The sequence below is a fragment of the Gallus gallus genome, chromosome Z (genome assembly GCF_016699485.2).
Source record: "Gallus gallus isolate bGalGal1 chromosome Z, bGalGal1.mat.broiler.GRCg7b, whole genome shotgun sequence".
NCBI lineage: Eukaryota > Metazoa > Chordata > Aves > Galliformes > Phasianidae > Gallus > Gallus gallus.
In genome coordinates this window covers 80,195,211-80,213,874 of record NC_052572.1, presented here as the reverse complement: position 1 = coordinate 80,213,874, position 18,664 = coordinate 80,195,211, and the positions used below count along the sequence as shown (strand labels likewise).

The 18,664-nt window shown below is 47.9% G+C and overlaps 3 long non-coding RNA genes and 1 pseudogene across 3 annotated transcripts in view; all 4 read right to left on the bottom strand.

Annotated features, from left to right (window-relative positions):
* LOC121108413 overlaps positions 1-4,616 on the bottom strand; it is a 29,269-nt gene extending 24,653 nt beyond the window's left edge. The window contains exon 1 of the long non-coding RNA XR_005842919.1: positions 4,557-4,616. This is a non-coding gene — a long non-coding RNA (uncharacterized LOC121108413). The remainder of the gene's footprint in view (positions 1-4,556) is intronic.
* LOC112530760 overlaps positions 1-18,664 on the bottom strand; it is an 851,315-nt pseudogene that overhangs the window by 129,832 nt on the left and 702,819 nt on the right.
* LOC124417535 lies at positions 12,870-14,447 on the bottom strand. The gene is made up of 3 exons (XR_006932485.1): positions 14,389-14,447; positions 13,533-14,014; positions 12,870-12,927 (listed from the first exon to the last, which is right to left on the bottom strand). It is a non-coding gene; the product is annotated as an uncharacterized LOC124417535 (long non-coding RNA).
* Positions 14,768-17,764, bottom strand: LOC112530754. The gene is made up of 4 exons (XR_003072551.3): positions 17,703-17,764; positions 16,416-16,661; positions 15,123-15,290; positions 14,768-15,015 (listed from the first exon to the last, which is right to left on the bottom strand). It is a non-coding gene; the product is annotated as an uncharacterized LOC112530754 (long non-coding RNA).

The window sequence follows — 18,664 nt, the reverse complement described above, 5'->3', positions numbered from 1 at the left end:
ACTCACTGTGAGTTTGGTAGAGTTATCTCATTAAGTGGACAATAAGTTAGAGTTCAGTGACTCCTGAGTCAGAGTGATTTGATGTGGTACTGAAAACAGCTTGTGAAGTTGTCTGCTCACCAGCAGTGGTAACGTTACAGGCACTTACTGCAGTCATCCTTCCCAAAAGAACAAAGCAGTGAGGCTTCGTCATATATTTCAGAAGACCTGCACTTCACACTGACCATTGTGATTCTGTCTAGGAGTAGATGGCATCAGAAGACCGTTGGAAAAATATATATATATATTTCACAGTAAAACAACTGCAGGCAGTCCAATCATTAAACATGACCACTTTTTTAGAATGAGCATCAGGCTTGTTTCAGTAAAAGAACTGCTGCTTCAAAGAAATCCTTATTTCCTGATCACAGATTTAAGATGTTCCCGTTTGCACTCTTCAGTGAGCTCTTCAGCAATACGCAGAGCCTTGACTATCAGCAACAGGAGAACAACTTCTTCAGCTTCATCACTATTACAAAAACAAGTTGACATAGCAACACATTCACACCTGACTTCAAAATCAATAAAGCTAAAACGTGCCTTGAGCTACACTGACCACTAACTGCACCCAACATCTAGAGCCTCAAACTAGCCTGCACTAGTACTGCAAAAGCAATCCATTTTACATTATGGATTGCATATTTAGTTGTACGTAGATGTTGGAAGTACATCACTGAAAGTGTTAAATGCATGAGGCTTGAGGAATTTACGAATCAGAGAATCATTAAGGTTGGAAAAAACCACAAAGATCATCTAGTCCAACTGTCAACCCATCACCACCATGCCCACTGAACCACGTCCCTAAAAGAAATACTAACATAAAGAATATGAGGAAGTGCTGCATCCCAAAGAACATGTTGTTTGTTACCTGTGGTTATTCCTGTGAAGCATACGTGCTCACTGAACCAAATGCTGGCAGAAGTTCACTGACCTGGGTAGAGTTGACCCACTTCCATGATTTTGGAACCACCTTTCTGGGAAGCATGCAACCACCTGTTCACCCAGAGAGTATTCTGAAAGAAAAGAAAAAAGAAAAAAAAAAAAGGCTTTCAATAACACTAAGTCACACCAGCCACTTCTGACAGACTTGTCCTTTTGGCTAGTTCAGTTATTATTGGAAGTGTTTACCCTTCAAAAAACAAAACCGTCATTTTAAGCAGTTATTCCTAAAGCCTGGGAACCAATGCTTGCTTTGAAATTCTTTTATACACCAAGGTCATCAAAAAACAAAGAAACAAATAAAAAACAACTTTAAATGTTAAATAATTACACTTCAGACTACATCTGTCCCCATGGAAATAAGACCTTTCACCTCTTTACACTTCTCTATGTTTTCTGGCCCTGGTGGTGTGTTGAAGAGGTTCAGAAGAAGGTAACGATTCAGCAGCTTGCTCAGTCCCACACCACGGACTGTGTCTTCCTATACAGTCCCATCCCAAAGGAGAACCTTGGAGAGCAGCTGCAGTAATGGAGAAACAGAACATGCACATTTGATTGCTGAGGGTGCATTAGAACCTCCTTTTTAAACTTAAAAGATACCATGTCCATCCAATCTCAGTACTCAAAAAACAGGATTTATTCTCTCCAAGCTTACTGCCCATTAGTCACTAAAAAACTACAGATCATAAATAATATTTTGAAGTAGATTAATTTTACATGTGCCTATGAGCTGTACCCTCATACATACACACATCACCTCCCAGGGAAAGAAAGAGCATGTTACCCTTCCAATTGGTTAACAATTTGCTAACACCCAAGAACAGAAAACAACTATGCTTTATTTTTTGAGAGAAAAGCCAGTGGTCAAATCTGAAGGTGTACACATGTACAAAGACACCAGAGGTGTGCACGTGTACAAAGACACCAAGCTTAGCAAGAAACAGGGATCAACAGCAATTGAGATCCAATTCTAAGTGAACATTGGAGAGAATCTGTGACAGAATGAAAAAACAACCTCTACTGCATATGCTACGTAAGATTACATGCCACCAGCCTCATAACACAGGTAAGGTTGATAGCCTTGGTCCATAGCAGCAAAAAGATTCCTTTGTACTTGATCTCAGTATTATTCGTTAGCAAGAGTTGTCTTCTGTTACCTGTTATCACTGTAGAAATGACTATTTAAAAAGACTTAAGCCCAGCGTAAGAACATCGCTGGTCTCCCCCTCAACACAGAATGGTTAATGTCAAGGTAACTGTTAACCTCAAGGTAGTTCACCCACACAGACACAGTACGTGATCTTAGCAGTCACCAGTCAGAAAGCAGTCGCAAAGCCCACGACTACTGCATACTTCTCTGGAGTGTTTGGCAGGACACTTCCTTTTGACTCCATGAGCTGCTAGGAAAGTTAGACTGTATGATGGCACAAACATCAAAACCTCATCAACTGTACTTCTTCATTAAAATAGTTCCTGTCCTCTTCTCGCCCAGCCCTTTGTGAGTACTCTCCCATACAATTTCTGGGCATGGTTTAGAGGACATTCCCGATAGGCAGCCTGCAGATGATCACCTGCTTTGAAAGACAGCACCAATAGGGGCTGCACAACGGCAGTCTCAAACACAGATAAGTCACACTAATAAGCTGCTGAACAGATCCAAAGAGTTTAATGCATGACCCGCAGTACTACTTACTCTGGGATAAATGAATTCATGACTTCACTCCAGGAAAAAAAAGAGTGGCAAACTGTCAGAAGATACCCAACACAAACACATTTTCAACTGTTCTGCACATCACCACTTCTAAAGAGAACCCTGACAGCGAGGATGGAAAACAAACTGAAAGGAGAAAACTTCAATCTGCAGTGGAAGACCACCGGTCTTGCCTTTAGAAACATGTATTTGACAGGACATTTAAGTCAGGCAATACACAATCTCAGAGGGTGATACCAGAATCTTATGTCTGTTTCGTGTCTGCCAGGTATCAGCACTAAGCTCCCTCTTGTCTTCTCTGCATCTGTCCATGACAAACCCTTACACAACAGCTTGCCCCAGGAGTGAATATGGCAAGTCCTCAACATTCCCAAATTCCCTGATTTTTCTACAGGAATGTGCAACATGGCAGCAGGAAGCCTATGCAGAGCTGTCACCATGGCCTTGTTAGCACACACAGCAGGGGAACTGGGATGTTAATGTGTTTTCCTGCATCTAAACCTCATCTTTAGTACGAATCCAAATACACTCATAGAGGAAACAGATCTAAGAGGGAATTGAATCACAGGCATTCAGACATTCCTAACTCAGCACTTTAGACTGAATAAAGCTATACTAATACGCTTATACGCACATGCAGGGATTCTACTCTACGAGAGCAACATGGGCACTGTATGAACATACTGAGGACACAGACCTATCCACAGAGTGCCAATGACTGATCTCATGGAAGGTTAGCAGGAACAGATGATGAAATTAAAGTCTCTTGACTACGTGTCAGAGGTGGGTAAGCATAAATAGCTCACTGACAAAAACAGCTAACCTTCCTATTAAAATACCATAAACTCTCAGGAATCAGATTCGACTGAAGATACATTTCCTCAAAGACTACAATCTCCTTTTAACTAAAATGATTTTCACAGACAAGATCGGTGTTTTTTCTTTACCTCAACAGCTGACCAAAACCGTCTGCCTTGGAATTTTGAACATGGCGATGATTTGTCTTCCACAGTGCTGGTCAGAAAAAGAGGAAGAGGAAATAAGGATTTTGTTTGACCTGAAAGTAAGACAAACAGACAATTCATCTCTTAAACATCGATGAATTACAACTATGGGATTCTTTCAGCAGTGACAACCAGAATAAAGGCCTAAGGAAACAGCTGTTAACTGAAACTCCTTACAATACCCAATGGAATTAGCAGTTGGAAACAGTCGAGTATGTGTTTAATGGATTCTCAACAGAACAGCACTTCCTGTAACCAGACAAACATGCTGCATCAGGCTTAGCAACACTCTTCTCCCAGCTGTGTCTTAACCCCACATCTACCAGACTCTTACCAGTTATCCTCTCTCTAAGAGCGTCCAGCAATAAGCATCAGCAATATCAACTATTTCAGGAAAGAAAGGAGGAGTCAGGAGTAGAAGGGGGAGCAGACCACCACAAATAACACAAGACCTCAGATATTCTAAGTTAAGATCACAAAACCAGACTCTGGGCTGTGCCCCATAAACTAAGAACTTTCCATTTATGAAAGCTCTTAGTTACAGGAGCAAAAAAGCACTAAGTTGACTGCGTAGTTGCTCTTGTCGGAATGAGTTCATAAACATCAATGTTTGGTAACTATTCCTACAATGAAACAGTAGAAGGCACATTTGTTCCATTTGCTCATGGATGTCTACAATATATTTCACCCACGCTTCTGGGGAAAAGGTACAGAAAAATAGAACAAAGGCCAAAAAAAGAGGTTAGATTGCAGGTAGACTTGGTGGTCTTTAAGGTCTTTCCCAGCCTGAGCAGTTCTATGGTTCTATGACTAAAAATAAAAATTTTAAAAAGTAAAAAAATAAATTCCCAGGGACAGCTTACCTTTTCGGATACAGAGGGATAAAGACATCCTCCTCTACAGACTGCTTCATCCTCAGGACAACCGTGTTAATCAAATCCTGCCAAAAAAAGAAAAAAGGAAAAATATTAACACATCCTCACAAGAAAAGGATCTCACCTTTCACTTACAACAATTTTAGGCAGTTATTTTGATCATGTGGAAAAGCAAAATGGTAATTCAGCTGAATGCAGGTGCCACTGTATATAATAGACACTAAGATCGTAGACCGTGACTGCATTAAAGGCCTGTGAGCAAGTCTCAGCTTAAACCATTTTTTTTTTTTTTAAATAAAATCCTCTTGGATAATGAGATTAACGTATTTTCCAGCTATGAAGTTCTATTAAAAAGAAACACAACAAAACACCACAGCTACTATACAAACAGAACCTTATCTAAAGCTTCTTCCTGAAGTCAAGTGTGGCGACTGCATAAACGTTTGTTATTATTTCTTTTCATACTAAGGGCCTAAACATCAACTTAGTTTCACCTACTTTATGCTGGATAAACTCCCAGATTTACATGAGAATAAAACCAGAACTGGGCTAAGTGTATGTTACAGTGAATATTTACAGTGAATGCATACACTGCATCAAGAACTTCCTTCCCCATTACCACAACAGCCTTTACCTGTTTTGCCTGACTGCATTCCCTTCTGGACAGGACTTGTTTTTCAAACACGTTATCGCAAAGCTGTGTAAGGTTCTCAGTCTGTGAAGTCGATAAAGGATCCCACACATTCTTGGCAAATGCTGAAAAATAGGAATTATTTCATTCATGATATCCAAGTGGCTATCTGCTCTAGTTTCAAGGAAGCAAACATTCAAAAAGCTAAAACCTTTCATTTGCAGTAACCTTAACAAGTAATTGTAACTATCAACATCATTTTACATTACCACTTATTTAAGGTTTCATTACCTAGCTGCAGCGAACGTCCTCAAGACAACCTTAATATACCTGTAATTTTTGGCAGGATAGTTTTTTCGATCACTCTAGGCAAAACTTCTTCATCAGGATCATCATCTCTTTTTGATTCAGACGGCTTTTTGGCATCGCTGAATCCTTCTACAGCTCTGAACCAGGGCATCTCTTTCAGGTCTGTAGAATTCTGCTGAAAGATCATTCCCGTTAGTTGTTCAGCTGTCAGGATTGAGAGAAAAAGCTCCATGCAGAAATATACCTAATGATACCAAAAGATTCTCATTTAATAGTTTTACATGGATTCTAATCACAGAATGGACCAAAGCAGCAAGCTAAAACTGAATGTAAAGCTAGATTTCAGAGGGTAGGGCTGTCAAAATGTCAGCAAACAGCTCCACATTAATAAAGATGCAGTGATTCATATGCAAGCAACCTGACAAGAGGAAAAGATGCCCTCCTTCTAGTTAACAACACTTACCTCAAGCTCTGGAACGCCTCTATAACCCACGGCAAAGCTCCTGCACAGAAGTCTTCCCTGCAAGCAGCATGCCCCCGTCCTGCACTCTGGCAAAGCCTTTTTCAGGAAAAAAAAAAGATACAGAAGACCACAAAAAGACTTCTGCGGTTTTGAACAACTGCACAGATTGAAATACCCATTACATTTCATATTTTGTATGTCTCTTAAAAGCTCAGACAGGAAAATCCTCCTTCTGTTATTCAGCAAATGTGCATCGTGCCTCTCCCAGCTCCTCGTGACCTGCTCACTAAGGCAGTTCAAATCTCAATTTGAAATACATTCCAACTTTGGACAAAAAACTGATTAAACTAAAGAAGCCTACAGTCTTATCTATTCTTCCTAAGGCATCGGTCAGAATTGTTTAAATGCATTAATTCTGTGCTGTAGAAAATAAACGATATACCATTCAAAAGGAGTATTTCTTCACTCTCCCTTGAAAATCCTTCCAAATATCTGAGGAATTTGCTCTCATATCCTGACCAACCTTTGCTCTTCTGGAATTCAGTCACCTCTGTCAGAGCCAGTTCTTCATCACTCGGCATGCCTTCGTGGTGACCAGCTGTTTGTGAACGCTCTCTCAGCTGCCGCCTGCAAGTCCTGCATTCTGTAATGAACTCAGGTGAGTTATTCACCATGTACATACGTAAAAGAAAGCTCAGTGATATACTAAGAACACCCGGTGAGAGCAATAGCCTAAGGAAACACAGTGAGGAAGCAGAAGTAATTATGCAACCCTAGAGACGCAGACTGTAACAGTAAGGTACTTTGTGAGCTGCCAAAGGACATTAAAAGCATCTCTAACGACCTTCACTTCACCACATTCATACTAGGAACTCCCCCCACCTGAAACACCAAACATCTAACATGGTACTCCATACTATCCCTGCCAGAGGCAGTCTGTAAGAAACTACTGCGCTCTCAACAGTCCGTCATCTCAGTTCTATGTAGCTTATGCAACAACTTGCATTGAAAGTGTGACTGCATCCAAGTCTCACTGGGGCTAAAAAACGTTAGTCCTGGCACCACATACCGTAAGAGCAGGCAAAATCAACAAGAAAATTATATTTATATGTATTATTTGCATACCATACCTCTTGTATGTAATTATTGGCATTACTTAACGTTAAAGGTTAACAGTTTGCTTCAAGCAAAGTTTTATTACGTCGTTTTTCAACCAATAAAACTCTTAAGTCCTTACCTGTGCCTAAACAGTGCTGAGTCAAGGCACCAATGCAACTGGAACGGTTTCAGAGCTCCCAGTAACTTAAGGTCAGCAGCAGACCCTGACATTCAAAATGTAGCACCTGGCCTACGCTGATAACAGAGGGTAGGTTAGATGTTCTGATGCACCTATGAACATTCAGATTCCAATCAGCATGAAGAAAACCCCCCATTAACAAACAGATGGTTTCCATGTACCTTGAGCTTTGGAAAGGAAAGGCATTTTTGCACGTGTGTGTATCACCTCGCTTAGTAACCACACAGATTTACCTTCACCCCTGTGTAAGTAACAGGAAGCAGATACACACGTACTACAGTTAGATGTAATGATACGTACCTTCGATGCTCACACATTTTCAGAAGCTTCATCTTTTCATCACTCTCCACTCCATCATTACTTGGTTTGCCATTCCCAGCTACCAGAAGACAGGAACAAGACAAAGAGGTGAATGCAGAACACTGATTCTGCTTCTGCTCTTCATCTGGAAACTAACTAAAGTAAGTAAAACCTCCCGATGAAAAATTCACAGTGTCCAGAGTGAAGCACAGTCAATATTTTAAGTGAACTGTAGGACGGCTGTGGCTGCTCCCTCGTGCAGGGGGATTGCCAGGTCACAGCCTGAACCGGGAGGTGAGCACCTGAGTGAGCAGAGGGAGGGTCCCCAGATCTCTCTGCCCTTCTTGGTGACACTTCCAGCTGTGCTTCCCAGAGTGCACACACACTCAGAGTCTGCATGCTTTGCACCCACCCCACCTGCACACCAGTTAGAACCAGAAAGGGCTACATCCCCGAGCTCACTCTTCTCAAGCTGCTGCCAGTTATCAGTCAATCCTTCTTTGTCCTCCTGTTCTACAGTGCCTGTGTCCCAAACAACCTAATATCTACTGGAAAACTGACTCAGTTTCTCTTTTCAAGTACTGATAGACAGCCACTGAGATCAGTAATTCAAAACTGACCGAGCATTTGGTCATGCTATATTCACTATTCTACCACGGAGAAGTGATACTACGCGTCCTACTTGGGTAAGGATTTCAACTAGGACATCTAGTACAGTATGCCCACTGACAGCAGGGAGGGAGAAAACGTTACACATGAAAATTAAATATAATCCAAGAATTAACTGCGTGTTTCTACTTAAAGAATGAGATTTCAGTAAGAAAGTAACTGGTAACTTCATACTAACTTGTCAGGTGCTGCATATAAGTAGATTCTGTTTCCAGCTCATCTTGCCTTCGCTTCAGTACCGACATGACTCGTTGCTGAATAAGTGCATGTACAGCAGATTCTAGCTTAGTTATGTATTAAACAAACATAAACAAAGTGTTTATGTCCTTAAAACAAAGCACAAAATCCTTGCTAATAGCAGCACCTGCATTGGAGCAAAGAAGAACTGCAAGACTTACCCATACCAACATTTACAGAAGCACTGTGTGTGGACAAGATTCATGCTTTGGAAAACACCAAATGTCACTGACGTAGTGGTAGTTCTGAAGGTACCACCACTGACATTTACCCATATTCCTCTACACAGCACGCTCCTAAAGAGCATAATATGGCAAGTGTAGCGACGTTACACTGCATAGATTCTACCCAAGTCTATGTGGGTAGGAATACAGCACACATCAGTGCATCCCACTTAATTTATACCAACTTAACATCACCAAGCTATTACTACCAGACGTGTTCTCCCTCCCCTTCTTGTTACTTTCCAAATAGGTCTCCCACTCTCGATAGTCTTTCACATTTGATTGTACTTGAACTCCCCGCATCATTTCATCCATTTCTTTCAGGTGATCAAGGCCAAAAAAAACCAACAACATACAATTCCACATAAATATTTAGTCCACTTCAGTGGAAATTCTTTGAACACAAGCAGGCCAGCAGCAGTCTGTACAAAAGAGTATACATACACAGAGGTTCACACAAGTGAACGGCAGATGTTTGTGTTTCAGCTGCACGATGGTACGTGTTTCCGCGGTCTCTGGCGCCCCCGCGTGGCCGATCGGCGGAACGGCGGCCGCGTACGTTCGGTGCCGCAGGCAGCGGGACGCGCGCCGAAGCGCTGCGCGGACGTCGCCGTCGCTCTGCGCGGCGCATCCGCCGATCTCCGTCACGCTCAGTCCTCCGAGCGGCAGTGCGCGTGCGCCGCGGGGCTGTGTGCGCGGTGCTGCATGCGCAGCGCGGTGCCGAGCCCGGCGGGTCCTGGGATGCTGCGGTGCCGGGGCCGCTTCACGCCCGTACCGCGACCGCCCATCTCCGAGCCGCTCGGGTTCCGCTGCTGCTGAGAGCGCTTTGAAACGGCCGGGGGACGGCGCGGGGCTGGGGGGGGAAGGGGACGTCTGATGGTCCGCCGCGGCGGAGAGCAATTTGGATGGCGCCGGGCGCTCGGGGGCAGCTGTGAGCCGAACCGGTCCGCTCCCGGGATGGGCTCGGGCATCAAACATCTAGTGGAAATAGATGAGGGGCAGCCTGGTTTAGAAGGAGGAGATCGCTGAGCCGGCGGTCCGAGAACCGGCAGGAGCGCTTAGGAGCAACAGTTGCCGATTTGGAGTCGTCGGGCGCATGCTCGCCGGGACCTGGAGGACTAATCACAATAGAGAGCGGCGGATGAGCTGCACAGAGCGGTTACGAAGCCACTTCCGCATTCCTACGCGCACGCGTTGTGCCGCCTGCAGGACTGAGCAGCGGACAGCGGCAGTTCCGCGCATTGGCCACGAGGTGGCGGCAGAGACCGCGGAAAGAACCTCGACGGGATCGATGCGGCCCGCGGCGCAATCGCTGGCGGTCAGTGCTCTGTCGGGATGACGGGCGAAGAACACAAAGTTAGAAGTGGGGTGCGGTGGGGGTGAGGACGAAGAAAACAGAGGGAAACTCCTCCAAACTCAGGAAAGCCGTGCTAAGAGCTTTACAAAAAGAAAATAATAATAATAATAATAATAATAAAAAAAAATTTAATTACTTTTTGCCAGCATCTCTTGCACTGTTTTTAAGTATTCACATACCAAAATGTAACTGCCCAGTACATTTAACGACAACAAAATTAAAGCACGTTGGCAGAAAGCAGAGCGCCATATTGGTGTTCACTCAGCCTCTGTCTTCTTCGTGCTTTCATGTATTTCACAGCTACCTAATGTAAATCACAGCTACCTCTGGAAGACAGCCCGAGAGCTGTGCAGGTCCATCAGGCTCAGCTGCAGCTTTTCATCTGCCCTTCTCTGGCCCTCCTGCAGCTGGAGAGAGAGCACAGGAGGGCACGTGGGATGCAGACCCTCCCCAGTCGGCCGCAGCAGTCGCTCCTGCCAGCACTCCCTTTCCCCCACGTCTTTCCCACTGGACAGTCCGGAGCCCTGTGTGGCAGAGGAGGAGAGAGCTGCAGGCAGAAGGAAAACGGGCTGCTGGGATTCCTCCATCCCACTGCCAGGTGTCTCCTCTGGCATTCTGGGGGTGGGAAGGGAGTTGTGGGAGCACCCGTGGGGCTCCGGGCAGGAGGGAAGGAAGCAAAGATGCAGCTGCAGGCAGCGGGCTCTGGGCTGGAGCAGTGCAGCCAGGCACAAACACTGACAACGTACACACACAGATAAACACCCAGTACAGAATCTGGCACTCCGCAGTCCTCCCAGAGCTTGTTACTGCTTTTTAGGCTGCTCTACAGGTATTCTGTCCTATCCCCTTCATTCCCCTGTGTCTTGCCCCCTTCCTTCACCCCGTGCCTTCCCCATTCCTTTTCCAGGCTTTCCCTTTCCTTTCCCCGCTTCCTTCCCCACGCCTTCCCCCTGCAACAGCCCCATGTTCTGCTGCTGTTCTCAGCTGACAATCCTTACACCACACTGTTCAAACACATCGGATCAGACTGCATACTGGCACTGATTTTAAAACAACAACACCAACAACAAATACATACAGTATTATGCGTGGATAACAAACTCCTACCTGCTTGAAGACCAATAGCAGCTCCTCATCCTGGAGTAACTCCTGCATACGGCCAGGTCTCCCATACAGGGATTTGGTATCCGCAGTGGCTTCGCAACATTGGATTTGAGTCGTCGACTTCCACCTCAATCTGCTCGACAGCAAACTGCCAGAAAGGAGGAAGAAGGAACGTGCCAGCAGTGGATGCGATCGGCAGAGCCAGCAGGGCATCCCCTGCTTCAAAGGGCACTCTGCCTTTCATCCCCACCGTGGGGCAGCCACTCTCCTGCTTTGCCTCTCCCCAGGGCCTGCAGGGTTTGTTCCATTGCATGCTGTACCCGCATGGCCAGCACGTGCTACGGAGCCCAAGTGGAACACCTGTTGCAGAACAAGTCTTCGCAAGAACAAGACCTACAACCCACATGAGCTCCCTCTACGAAACAAAACACTTGTGGCTACAGCCACAACTACAAGCTGTCTCAAAACTGGGGTTCTGGGGAATTATGGGACATGCAGCTTTCCAATCCTGAGCAGCTTATGGAAGAGCAAGGAGAAGGAAATAAAGGATGGCAGAGCACCATCAAAACAGACAGTACATGTCCATGCAGACTCGCAAACCCACAGCTTCCTGCGTTGTTTCTGCTTTTGTAGCATTTGCGTGCTGCAGATGAGGAAAACGCTCTGCTGTTTGAGTCTTCTTCTGCAAGAGCCACCTACAGGTAAATGGCAGCTAACCTGCAGACCGAGCACTACTGCCTGGCGTTGGTCAAGGGGTGCTCCTCCTGCCGCTGCTGGATGGTGATGCTGACAGGGCTGGAGATGCTCTGCAGGGCCAGCTCGTAGCTGGGAGCCAGGAATGGACACGGCGGGAGAAAGGAGAGAGCTGGCGGGGACCAGCCGAGGCATCCCTCACTCAAAAGCTTTGAAGCTGCACGCTGCTTCTTGGCACTTTGTCCCCCACAACTCCAGAGCACTTCCAGCTCTTCCCTGGCAATTCACGGCTTGCACAGTGCCAAACGCAACCAAGAAAAAAAGGCAAGAAAGAAGCAAAGGCCATGGCTATGCACACAAGCGGACAGGAAGGGTTGAGCTCCACAATGAAACCTGCACAAGTCAACTCAACAGATTCCAAGGAATTCATTGACATCTGACACAATTTGCAACGCCAGAAGCACTGCCACGCAAACAGCACCGTATTCAGAAAGCAGCACGTCCAAATCAGCCCCCTTGCCCTGCTCTACCCGCTCAGCCCAACACAGAAATCAAACACACAAACTCTCTTGCTTTGGCTCACGACAGCCATCAAGCCCATGCTTTAGTGACACGGAGAACAGGGTCTGCAGCTACTGTGTGTCTCGCTCACCACAAGCTCGGCTGGGAGCTGTTGCTCAGCCTGACACCACAGGCCGAAAAGAAGCGCACATAAGCAGATGCTCTTATCCACATGTGCAAATCTTGGGGCGAGGAATAAAAGGCTCACTGGGCCATGGGCAAAGCAGGGAGCAGATGATAGGCAGGAAACAGGAAGGAGTTCAAGACCAGCTCTCCTACACCAAAGACAGGGAGAGCTGAGTCAGCACCACGGGAGGACTTACGACACAGCTTGAGAGCTTACAGAGACCTGAGATTTCCAAAGGAGGCCGCCAGGGTAACTCTCACCATTCTTTTGCAGGGCTCTCACGGATGCTTGCGATGCTGACTTCCACTGCCTATGGCATCTGTAGAAAGCCCAGGTGACAAATGCTCAGTCTGTCTGGGTAACGCTTCTATGCTTCCATGGTTATCACTGAAACAAAAGAAAAAAAGAAAGCATGCCACCCTATGACATTTGCCTCTCTACTGCTGCTGTCAGCGTGACATCTAAGATGAGCATTACGCGTCCCTGCACGCGACTGAAGATTCATCCAAGTGTGTTTGGATGAATTCTGTGTTCCACACAGCTCCATCCCAGTGCCAAAAAGAAACACGTACCGAGATGTTTAGAAGATTCTTTGTGCAGATACAAGTGCAGGGTGCATGCGTATTCTCTACAGCAAGAAATAGCAATTTCTCAAGCAGTACGACGAAAGGTCAATGGAAAGGAAATATAGGATGAACTCTTTTCATATAAAAAAATCCTTGCTAAACCTCTCCCCAGCAAAAGGAAGCCTGCTGGGCATTGCTAGCAGCAGTTCCCAGAACATCTTGCACCACAAAATGCAGCACGCTCCTTTTTTTCCACACACCCCTCATCTCTCTCATCAGCGTCAGATTCACTCCAGTTCAATACAGCCATCAGAACAGCCCTTCCGTTCTGCTGAGGTAGGAACCCACTGCTGGCATATCCCCCAGTCCCGTTCCCAGCTATGTCCAGCACCGGGGGGGAAAGGAAGAGACACTGCCATCACCTACCCAGACTTCTTGCAGGGCCTTCCATATGCTCTCACGTCACAGGTAGAAGCTGCAGAGCTCTCGTGGCACAAAGCTCAGAGAAGGATGGAGAAATCAAGGTTGCTGCGAAGGTGCTGCAAGGACTCCAGGTGAGGACTCACCAGTGCTGAGTACAGGGGGATGATCACTTCCCTGCTCCTGCTAGCTCCCGCCCTTTGCGTTGCACTTCCAGTCTAAACCGTCCCTTCTGCACTACTGCTCGGATCCTCACTTGGGGCTGGAGCTCAAGAGGTCAACACAACGGAAATAACACAGCGTGCAACTGGAAGAAATGTCTCAAAGCCCACAAGAGTCAACTCTCTCACCTTGGGCACAGCTCACCAACCAAGAGCCAGGCTTTGCCAACTTGGTTCTTCTGAGAACGCGGGAGGGTGCCGCACATCACACCAGAAGCATCCCTTTCAATTGCAGCTCCATGGAGAGAATGACACCGACTAACAGGCCTGAATGAATTCATTCACAACTGAACAGTGAGTTTGTTCTTCATTAAAAAACACACGGAGATTCTTAATCCAAAAAGAGAATGGCAGCACTTCATATCGGCCAAAGAGGTTTCTGTTCCTACGCCTCATCCCCTTACCCCAACTTCCCTTGCCTCATCCCCTACCCCTACTCTTCAGTGATGTCCACAGGCTTCAAGTCAGCTCTCAAAGCCATAGGACTCCTTTCACACGACTCCAGCACAAAGGATGGCACACTTGTTCCATACACTCAAACGGACCAAGCAGTGCTATCACACTCACTTAAAACACACACAGAAGCAGCCGAACCCTGAGCACGTACATCCCCTCCTGCACTACTGGAGCCCACAGCTCACCTTCACACCTCCGGGGATTTCTGCTCTTTTACACTGACGCAGCCTCGCTACAGCTCCATGGGCGTCACACAAGGCCTGCAGGACCTCTTGCTCCGCAAGCCCCGTCTGCAGGCATTGCTTCATGAGGTTCACCACCTGCCCTGCTGAGCAAAAACAGACACTGAGAACAAGAGCAAAGCGCACTGGATTCCACCTGGCCTGCTCCCCCACAAGCCTCACTCCTGCCACACACATACCCTGCTCTGCAGACTCAGCCCCAAAGCCTGGCTGCACATCAGCACATGCATCATTCTTCAAACGCCCCAGCCCAGCAGCAAGGGAACAAAGCGTTGCGACAGCTGAAGCAAAAATGCTCGGGGACATTCCTGCTAGCGCTGAACGTGAACAAATCTACCACTGAGCAACAGGATGTGGGACAAACAGCAGAAAGCAACCAACCTGCAGAACTAACTCCTTTTGGGTTGGTCCAGATGTTTGTATGCTCCCTTCCACGGCCCACGCCATGCTTGCTGAGATGCTCCTCTCCTTTGTGCATGGGAACAACGGTGCAGATGGGATGCGCTGGCTATGCACAGCTCTTCCTCTCTCCGTCTTCCATTACCAAACAGCACCTCAAATCTCTCCTTGCTAAAAAATCACTTGGGTAAAAAAAGAACTGGCAACCTTGCTTTTAAAATTACCTTCTTTATACAACTTGATGCTTTAAAGCAGAAGCTCACCTAGCAAGGACTTACCTTAGACAAGCTCCACCTGGGGGGAAAAGTTATTCCTCTGTGTCTGCAGACTTGGCACGCATTTTCAGCTGCAATAGTCAGCCCAGATCTCAGCACAGCTTTACCAACCACAGAAAGCCAGCTCATGGCCGCCATGTTTGTTTTTCTCTCTTCTGAAACACTGCACTTCTGCAAGAAGCAACGGTTACAATCACACAATCACAGAACTGTAGGGGCCGGAAGGGATCCCTAGAGATCATCGAGTCCAACTCCCCCCTCTGCTCAACAGGCTCCGTACAGCAGGCTGCACAGGTGGGCATCCAGCTGGGTCTGGAGTATCTCCAGGGAAGGAGAATCCACAGCCTCCCTGGGCAGCCTGTTCCAGTGCTCCATCACCTCACTGTGAACAAGTTCCTTCTCACGTCGGTGCAGAACTTCCTGTACTCCAGTTTAGGGCCATTTCCCCCCTCTCCTGACCCCACAGACCACTGCAAAAATGCTGGCCATGTCCTTTTGACTCCCACGCTTCCAATACTTAGTAACATTATTAAGATCCCCTCTCAGTCTTCTTTCCGCAAGGCTGAACAGACCCAGGTCACGCAGACTTTCCACACTGGGGAGATGCTCCAGGCCCTCGATCATCTTTGTGGCCTTCTGCTGGACTCTCTCCAGGAGATCCCCGTCTGTTTTGTACCAAGGAGCCCAGACCTGGATGCAGTACTCCAGCTGAGGCCTGATCAGGGCACAGCAGAGGGGGAGGATCACCTCCCTCGCCCTGCTGGCCACGCTCCTTTTCATGCGTCCCACCATCCCACCGGCCTTCTTGGCCACCAGGGCACACTGCTGGCTCATGGCCAACCTGTCACCCACCAGGACCCCCAGGTCCTTCTCTGCAGAGCTCCTCTCCAGCAGCTCACGTCCCAGCCTCTACTGATACTTGCGGTTATTCCTTCCCAGGTGCAAGACTCTACACTTGCACTTGTTACACCTCACCTGCTTTGCTACTGCCTGGCTCTCCAGCCTGTCCAGCTCTTGCTGAACGGCAGCACAGCCTTCCGGTGGGCCAGCTGCTCCTCCCAGCTTTGTCTCAGAGGCATACTTACTGAGGGTGGACACTATCCCCTCCTCAAGGCCGTTGACCAAGATATTGAACGAGACCAGAGCCAGCACCCACCCCCAGCGTTCACCGCCACTCACAGCTCTCCAACCGCACTCTGCACCGCCCATCACCACCCTCTGAGCTCGGCCACTCAGCCAGCTCGCAGCCCACCTCACTGTCCACTCATCTATCCCACACTTGCTCAGCTTCATTACCAGGATGTCGTGGGAGACTGCATCAAAAGCAGTGCTGAAGTCAAGGTAGACTACATCCATTGCTCTCCCGCCATCCATATAGCTGCTGATGCCTCACAGAAGCCTAGGAGGTTGCTCAAGCACACTTTCCCCTTGCTAAATCCATGCTGACTATTCCTGATGATCTTCTTCTTCTCCAACTGCTTGGCCATGGCATCTAGGACAAGCTGTTCCATCACCTTGCCGTGCTTCTTTGTACCACAAAAGCTAGGAAAGAGGAAAACATTTCCACATTAGGCATACATTTCAAGGACGCTCCAGGCAAGTGGAGACAGTGGAAAGCACTGGCAAGTCAAAGCACACCAAGATTTCCCACGCAGTGTTAGCTATGGTGATGATAAATCATGTCCCCAGAAATGCCTGCACTAGAACACACAATCCAAAATATCAGAAGCTGCGGAGATACAAATTCATCACAAGCCAGAAGTCCTTTAGGTCGTGCACTCCCTGCAGTACTGACACTGGAGGATCAGAATCGTTTGAGGAGAACTGGGCCTGCTAAGCTCCTTCCCACCCTCCCAAGGAAAAGCAAAGCAACTGCACCGCCGCCAGCACAACCCCACAGCACGCAGCAGGGAAAGCAAACAGCTTCACAGTGCTCCCCTTCACTCCCAGCCTAACTAAGAGACCACATGAGGATTGATTGGGAAATCACTACAAAGCAAAACACACCTGAGCGTGCACAGGATTGCACTCTTCCAGTCTGTCACCACCCTCTGGGGGAAAAACTTCCTCCTACTATCTAACCTAAACCTCCCGTCTCACTTGAAAACCATTCCCCCTTGTCCTACCGTCATCCACCCTCATAAACAGCTGGTCCCCCTCCTGTTTATATGCTCCCTTCAAGTACTGAAAGGCCACAATGAGCTCTCCCCAGAGCCTTCTCTTCTCCAAGCTAAACGAGACCCGTTCCTTCAGCGTTTCCTCATAGGAGAGTGGCTCCAGCCCTCAGACCATCTTCATAGTCCTCCTCTGGACCCACTCCAAGAGCTCCACGTCCTTCCTGTGCTGGGGGCCCCACGGCCGGAAACACTACTCCAGATGGGACCTCACGACACTCAAGAGCTGAGCAGAGGGGGACAATCACCTCCCTCTCCCTGCTGGCCACCCCTATTTTTATGCAGCCCAGAACACACACATATATAGATATAGATGTAGAACTCCATGCCTACAGCCCCCCCCCCCCACAATCCTCTACAGCTCCATATTCCTCCCTATTGCGTCCAGCAGTGTACCAAGGACACCTACCTTAGACAAGCTCAACCTACATGGAAAAGTTATTCCTCTGTGTCTGCAGACTTGGCACGCATTTTCAGCTGCAATAGTCAGCCCAGATCTCAGCACAGCTTTACCAACCACAGAAAGCCAGCTCATGGCCGCCATGATTTTCTCTCTTCTGAAACACTCTACTGCTGCAAGAAGCAACGATTACAATCACAGAATCACAGAACTGTAGGGGCCGGAAGGGATCCCTAGAGATCATCGAGTCCAACTCCCCCCTCTGCTCAACAGGCTCCGTACAGCAGGCTGCACAGGTGGGCATCCAGCTGGGTCTGGAGTATCTCCAGGGAAGGAGAATCCACAGCCTCCCTGGGCAGCCTGTACCAGTGCTCCGTCACCTCGCTGTGAACAAGTTCCTTCTCACGTCGGTGCAGAACTTCCTATACTCCAGTTTAGGGCCATTTCCCCCCTCTCCTGGCCCCACAGACCACTGAAAAAAAGGTTGCCCATGTCCTTTTGACTCCCACGCCCTCCTTAGCCCTGGTTCTGGGGGGCTGCCGGGAGTCCGGGGGGCATAGGGAGCAGGGCTGGAGGGGTTGGGGGCGGGAGGGGGGGCACGGCCCGCATGCTGCCAGCAGCACTGTGGCGCTGGGGGACCCGAGGCCTCTATCCGTCCCAAACCCACGGCCCATCCCACACCCCTCATCCCCAGTCCCACAGCCCACAGCCCAACCCCACGGGGGTTCCACGGGGGAAGGAACAGAGCTACCACTGAGCAACAGGACGTGGGACAAACAGCAGAAAACAGACAACCTGCAGAACTAACTCGTTGCCGGTTGGTCCAGATGTCTGCATGCTCCCTCCCACGGCCCAGGCCAAGCTTGCTGAGCTGCTCCTCCTTTGTGCAGAATGACAACGGTGCCCATGGCATGTGGTGGCTATGCACAGCATGCCCTCTACTTGCTTTTCCTCTCTCCGTCTTCCATCAC